Source organism: Somniosus microcephalus, chromosome 4 (assembly GCF_052327205.1).
Source record: "Somniosus microcephalus isolate GS21.2 chromosome 4, FLI_Smic_1.0, whole genome shotgun sequence".
Taxonomy (NCBI): Eukaryota; Metazoa; Chordata; class Chondrichthyes; order Squaliformes; family Somniosidae; genus Somniosus; species Somniosus microcephalus.
Genome location: NC_140990.1, coordinates 88,392,273 through 88,400,202, shown reverse-complemented (window position 1 = coordinate 88,400,202; position 7,930 = coordinate 88,392,273).

Here is a 7,930-nt window from a genome sequence, read left to right as displayed (position 1 = left end):
CATCTTTGGGTTAAATGTTTGTTGTGTATGTACCTTTAAGGGAATAACTGGTCTCAGACTGCAGTACCGGCAGTGACCACCCCTGTATAAAAGGCGCTAGAGAGCCTCTGTTTGTTAGTTTTCACTATTGACTTCCACCAGTAGAGACTTGTTGTTTTCACTCCTGCTGGTCCGTGTCTCAATCATTCACGGACTTAACACTGGCGACGAGTAAGAAACGAACTTACCTGCAACTCGGCAGCACCTCAGACGACGTTGTTGAAGGTCGGAGCCAGAAGAAAAAAAAAATTGAGTCCAAAGAAACTCGAGAAACGGGCGTCGACCGTCAATCATCGGTTTGAAAACTTGCAGGAGAGACTGTCAAGAGCCAGGTTCGGTTCACCAGTCTGTGGTTTCCCAGCTAGTCGGGCTGGTGGCAGGTAGTGCTCTGATCCTTCCTGGGCTGCGGCGGGCTGAAGCTCGATCGGGTGGCTTTTCAACGGGGCCGGGCAGCAAGTCGGGAGGCAAAGAGAGAGAGAGAGGGTGGAGCACACAGGGGGCGGCCGGTGCTTCGAAGCCGGGCAGCGTTCGGACCTAAGAAGAGGGAGGGAAGTGTCCCAGAGGGTCCGCTCCATGACGGGAAAATAGTAAAAGAAAAAGAATCAATATTTAACGCGCAAGAAACCGTGGAAAGCAGCGCTAACAACAGCGGGGAAGAAGGCAAAGCGCGGGAGGCGCCATTTTGTTAAATCGGGGAAGAAGGCAAAGCGCGGGAGGCGCCATTTTAGATTTACAAGATGCCGAAGACTGGCTGTATCACTGCTTTTGATAATACATTAGAGGACTGGACCACGTATGTGGAAAGAGTCGAGGTATATTTCGAGGCAAACGAAATAGCGGAGGGGAAAAAGGCATCGATATTGCTAAACTTAATGGGCGCTAGAACGTACGGCCTATTGCGGGACCTGATTACTCCAGCCAAACCGAAGGCGAAGAGTTTTAACGAAATTGTTGCTGTCCTACAGGAACACTTAAACCCTGCACCGCTGTTGATAGCAGAAAGATTTAAATTCCACAGGAGAACTCAGCACAAAACTGAGAGCAATGCTGAGTATCTTACGGAATTACGCAAGCTATCAAAGCACTGCCAGTTCGGAGCAGGACTGGCAGATTACCTACGGGACAAATTTGTCTGTGGACTCCTGAGTGAAGGAACACAGAAGAAGTTACTCTCAGAAAAAGAGCTGACGCTAGATAAGGCTTTCAGCGTGGAAGTATCGTATGAAGCAGCAGCCAGGGGAGCTGCAGAAATTCAACAAAAACCACAGGAATACGGCACCCACGAAATGACATGGGGATTTGCAAAATGTTATCACTGCGGCAGAACTAACCATGACCAGAAGGACTGCTGGTCCAAAGACAAAATATGCAGACAATGCGGGAAGATTGGACACATTGCACGAGTTTGCAGGTCTGGGAAGAAGACCAGCGACAACAAAAAGGCTACTAAGGAACCGTACAAGAAAGTACAAAAGATGATGGACAGTAGTTCTGAAGACCAGATGAGCGATAGTGAATCCGAGAACAGGAGACTAAGCTGTCTCAAACTTCACAATGTAATCGCAAAAGAGGATCACCGAACCATTTGGGTCACCCTCACGATAGCAGGGTCCCAAGTTAAAATGGAATTGGATACAGGATCAGCGCTAACCGTCATGAATCGACGAGACTACGAGCGGCTATTTTCACACATACCCTTGAGGGAGACATCCATCGTCTTGACGACGTATACGGGGCAAAAAGTATACCCAGAGGAAAAATAAGGGTGCCTGTCGAATACAATGGCAAGAAAATACGGACATTGTATCTCTACATACTGCCAAATGGTGGACCACCGTTATTGGGACGGGAATGGATCAGGAAGATAAACTTAGATTGGCATTCCATTCATGCAATGACGGTGGATGGTAAAAAAGATGAAGACGTCACTCCTGGACGATTGTCAACAATCTTAGCTAACGCCAAAGAGGTATTTCAACAAGAACTGGGCACGCTTAAAGGCATAACCGCCTCAATAAAAATAGAAGAGAATGCAGTTCCCAAGTTTTTCAAAGCAAGACCGGTACCATATGCAATTTGCCCAGCTGTCGAGGCAGAGCTGGAGAATCTGGAGAAGGCGGGCGTGTTGTCTAAGGTCGACTGGAGCGAGTGGGCGACACCCATCGTTCCTGTCATGAAGAAAACGTTAAGCAATAAGTCCGGAGAGCCAAGGAAGATTCACATCTGTGGGGATTTCAAGGTGACGGTGAACCCTGTCCTTCACACAGTACAATATCCTCTTCCAAGGATAGAAGACATCTTCGCCTCACTGTCTGGAGGGAAGCGTTTTACAAAAATTGACTTAGCACAAGCATATTTGCAGATGGAGGTTGAAGAGTCCTCTAGGAAGTATCTCACGATAAACACTCACAAAGGTCTTTACCAGTATCATCGATTGGTATTCGGAGTAGCATCGGCTCCGGCGATATGGCAAAGAGCGATGGAACAAGTCCTGCAAGGGATTCCGGGGACTCAGTGTTATTTGGACGACATCCTTGTAACAGGTGAAGATGACAGTGAACACGTTAACAACCTAGAACAGGTGCTCACTAGACTACGGGAACATGGGCTGCGAGCCAACCACCACAAGTGCGAATTTTTTAAGAAACAGATATCGTATTGTGGCCACGTGATTGATGAAGAGGGGTTACATAAGTCCCCTGACAAAATTGAAGTGGTTGTTAAGGCCCCAGCGCCTGAAAATGTGTCGCAACTGAGGTCATTCCTCGGGTTGGTGAATTACTATCATAAGTTTTTGCCGAATTTGTCGACAATTCTGCACCCACTGAATGCCCTGCTACGAACGGGGGTAGCATGGAAATGGAACGATGATTGTAAGCGTGCTTTTCAGAAGAGTAAGGACTTAATCACTTCAAGGGAAGTATTGGCTCACTACAACCCAGCACTGCCAATCAGGCTGGCGTGTGATGCGTCTCCCTACGGCATTGGGGCGGTACTGTCACATAAATTCCTTGATGGTTTAGAGAGGCCGATAGCTTTTGCGTCATGCTCGTTAACTTCTGCCAAGCGTAACTACGCCCAGATTGACAGAGAGGCCCTCAGCCTAGTGTGGGGGGTGAAGAAGTTCAATCACTATCTGCACGGTCAAAAATTTACTCTACTAACCGATCATCAACCTCTTGTCTCCATTTTCAACCCTCAGAAGGGCGTACCGATAATGACGGCACAACGGCTGCAGAGATGGTCCCTTTTCCTAGGGGCACACCAATATGACATCGAGTACAAAGGAACTAAGCAGCATGGAAATGCTGATGGATTGTCACGACTACCATTGCCGACGGTGGAAGAAGAAGACCTTGCAGTGGATCCAATGGAGTTATTCCACTCGACCATAGTCGAATGTCTCCCTGTGACGAATGCAAACATAGAAAAGGAAACACGTAATGACCCGACACTATCACGGGTCTATGATTTAACGGTGAAGGGATGGCCAGCACATGGCGAACCACTGCTGCCAGCATTCTCGCCGAGAAGAGAACAGCTGTCAGTGTGCAGAGGAACCTTGATGTGTGGATCCAGAGTAGTAATTCCACCTAAGTTGACGGATAGAGTACTCAATGAGCTTCATGAGGGTGGGGTAAAAATGAAGAACTTAGCCAGAGCATTTGTGTGGTGGCCGGGAATCGATAGAGAAATCGAAGAGATGACCAAGAGCTGTGCAGGATGCCAGAAGGTCCAAAACACCCCACCACAAGCTCCTCTGCATCCATGGGAGTGGCCCTCATCTCCATGGCAACGGGTGCACATTGATTTTGCTGGTCCCTTCATGGACTCGATGTTTTTAATTGCGGTGGATGCACATTCAAAGTGGCCAGAGGTAATAAAAATGTCCTCAACCACCACGGAAAAAACTATCACAGTTTTGCGAACCATATTCGCCAGGAATGGGCTGCCTGAACAGATTTGCTCTGACAATGGACCACAGTTTGTGTCTGAAGAGTTCCGGAGGTTCTTAAAGAACAGTGGCGTTAAGCATTACACATCTGCCCCATATCATCCAGCCACTAATGGATTGGCCGAGAGGTTTGTCCAAACATTCAAGAAGGCTATCAAGGCAATGTGTAATGAAGATATACCCCTACAACACAAGGTGGACAACTTCTTGTTTGCCTACGAATGCGACACATGCGGTTACCAACCAAACTCCAGCCATGATGTTCTTCAATCGAAGACTACGATGCCGCTTGGATTTGGTTAAGCCAAACGTCCGAAGAGATGTGGAGAACAGGCAGTTTCAGAATATGAATGAAAGGCCGACCAGGAGTTTTAAGGTAGGTCAACCAGTTTTGGCTCGGGACTACCGCACTGAGAAATGGCAGCCAGGAACGATTTGTACACGACAAGGACCTCTCATGTATACCGTGGACGTTGGGGAGAGCATTGTAAGACGCCATGCTGACCAGATTCTAGAGTCACTGGAAAACGTCAACTCCACACCACGATCTGATACACCTGGTAATGAAATTGACGTTCCAATTGCAGCTACCGCAGAACCGGTAATATTGGAAGCAGATGAACCAAACAAAGACATTGATCCTGACGCAACATTGCCCGAAGAACCTGATACCCCAAAGAGGCGTTATCCAGACAGAATCAGGAAGCCTCCTCAAAGACTGAACTTATAATTGCTTAAACTTAACCAGTGTATCTAGCAACAGTAATTGTGATTGTAATTCGTGATCATTTAGTTGTTAAATGAATGTTATGTACTGTTTATCTAAAAGGGGAGGAATTGTTGTGTATGTACCTTTAAGAGAATAACTGGTCTCAGACTGCAGTACCGGCAGTGACCACCCCTGTATGAAAGGCGCTAGAGAGCCTCTGTTTGTTAGTTTTCACTATTGACTTCCACCAGTAAAGACTTGTTGTTTTCACTCCTGCTGGTCCGTGTCTCAATCATTCACGGACTTAACAATGTTGTGCTCGTGGAGCTGAGCCCCTAGTGTCAGCATCAAACACTCTCCAGTCGGGTACAGCACGGGTCAGATGCAGAGTAAACCCATCAGCCGCTCCCCGACACAGATACTGAGGGACAGGGAGTGTCCGGGACAATGACATTTCTCACTCAATAAGGTATAAATTGATCCTGTACCTCTCCCCATTAATCCTGGGCTCCACACGGGGTGAATCCTGCTCCTGTTTCCCTTCCTGTAACAGCACTGAGCTAAACCCAGCCCATAATGAGCAGGGCTCAGGGAGGTTGGTTGCTAGGCACTGCAGTGATGTCATAAAGCAGGGCCATTCAGCCCAGCTGGTCGTCTCCTTGTCCCTTTAAAGGTGGAGAGCCGGGACACCCTGTCTCCAAACACATCCCACCTGTCCATACTGAGAATCCCCGGGGAAGGCCCAAGGCCCAGAGTGTGGAACACAACCAAGGGGAAAGAGGAGGAGAGAAGGGGAGGTACATCAAGGAGTCGGGACTGAGGGACACCAAGCTTCAGTTTTAGAGCCTGTAGACTTCAGGAGGGGAAGAGTGAGTTCAGTAGTTTTAGGATCCAGGGAGAGAACAAGGAGCAGATGGGGAGACTGGTGTGGATTCCAGCACAGTGAGGATGTAGGGGGAGGGAGATTGTGTCGGGCCATGTACTAGGGGTGTAGGAGGGACAAGAGAGGAAAGGTCAGAGGAGCAATTACTGCAGCAGTGCCCATAAATGGTGAGAGAGAGAGAGAAGGTGGGGGTTCAAGTGGACCAGGGACAGTCTGTTAAACTCTCTGTTTGCTGTGACCAGTTTTCCTTCGGTTAAAAATGGCCTCCTGTAGCCCAGTGACACAAACAGCCCATTAAACTCCACCAATGGCCTTTGGTCTGGTGAGGTCTCCCTTTGTGAAACATCGGCTGTTGTTAAAGCTTTTCATTCTGACACGCTCACACTGAGAAATGAGCTGCAGAACTGCCGACATCGTCAGCTTTAAGGAGACGTTCCCTTTGGAGATCGGATTCCCCATTGAGTTTGATTAAACTGATGTTAAAGTAACAAGGCTGCTTTGCCCCGTAACAATAACAGATTATCAGAGTATTTCCCATAGGTTATAATCCAATATTACAGGGGCTCACTGCCCTGGAGGGTTGAAGTGGACCCTGTGATATAATAGAATTTTCTGTCCTGTCAGACTTGGACATCTTGTAGATCCATCTTTTAAAAAGTTGTGGGATCTCAGTTCACAGATGGATTCCACTCAGTTTGTAACAAGTCCTCAATCAGCTGGTCTTATTGTCGAGATATCAAGGACACGACACACTGCATGTGTGTGAAACAAAGCTCATTTATTTGGCATTGATACAGATTAAACTCCAGCCCAGTTACAGGGGTTACTAACATCAGCTGAAACAAATCCCAACTGTCTGAATGAACGTGGTTCAGTCCTGGATGTGATTAACAGCAGCAAGAACAGCAGAATCCAACCCCTGCAGTCAATTGTGAACTTGCTGGTGTCTCAGCAGGTTGGATGAACGAGTGAATCCCTTCCCACACACAGAGCAGGTGAACGGCCTCGCCCCAGTGTGAACTCGCTGGTGTGTCAGCAGGTTGGATGAATCAATGAATCCCTTCCCACACACGGAGCAGGTGAACGGCCTCGCCCCAGTGTGAACTCGCTGGTGTCTCAGCAGGTTGGATGAACGAGTGAATCCCTTCCCACACACGGAGCAGGTGAATGGCCTCTCCCCAGTGTGAATTCACTGGTGTGTCAGCAGGTTGGATGAATCAATGAATCCCTTCCCACACACGGGGCAGGTGAACGGCCTCTCCCCGGTGTGACTGCATCGATGAGTTTCCAGCTGGGGTGGGTAATTGAATCCCTTCCCACAGTCTCCACATTTCCACGGTTTCTCCATGGTGCGGGTGTCCTTGTGTCTCTCCAGGTTGGACGATCAGTTGAAGCCTCGTCCACACACAGAACACGTGTACGGTTTCTTCCCGCTGTGAACGGTGCAATGTTTTTTCAGGCTGTGTAACTGGTTAAAGCTCTTTCCACAGTCAGTGCACTGGAACACTCTCACTCGGGTGTGGGTGTCTCGGTGCTTTTCCAGTCAGGCTGATGTTTGAAATCTTTTCCCACAGACAGAACAGACAAACATTTCTCCTTCCACATTCAAAGGTCAATGATATTCAGGTCCTGGTGAATCCAGTGACTCGCTCAGATCTTGACGTGATGTTTGGTTTGAGTTTCCCGTCTGCAAATCCTCCCCTTCTAATGCCCTGTAAAAGGAGTTTACAAAAGTCATCACTGGGAGTAGGATAGAAATTCAGATCAGACAATTCCAGTTTCTATGGAACATTCTTTCCTCTCTTGCTCCCCCAAAACTGTAAATCCCCGTCGCACACACTCTCCCTCCTCCCTGTGCTGAAATTCAAACCCATCGCACCATCTCCCACATTTTTCCTTTTGGTCGACTTTTCTCCCTCTCCTGAAAGGTGATGACTCTGGCTGGGTTCAGTTCTACACTCACTGGTTCCCCTCCCTCTCCTCCCCTGAAGGTGCTGACTCTGGCTGGGTTCAGCTATACACTCACTGGTTCCCCTCCCTCTCCTCCCCTGAAGGTGCTGACTCTGGCTGGGTTCAGTTCTACACTCACTGGTTCTCCTCCCTCTCCTCCCCTGAAGGTGCTGACTCTGGCTGGGTTCAGTTCTACACTCACTGGTTCTCCTCTCTCTCCTCCCCTGAAGGTGCTGACTCTGGCTGGGTTCTGTTCTACACTCAGTGGTTCCCCTCCCTCGCCTACCCTGAAGGTGCTGACTCTGGCTGGGTTCAGTTCTACACTCAGTGGTTCCAATACAATACAATACAAATCGCTTTATTGGCATGATAAGGTACATCTTATGTTGCCAAA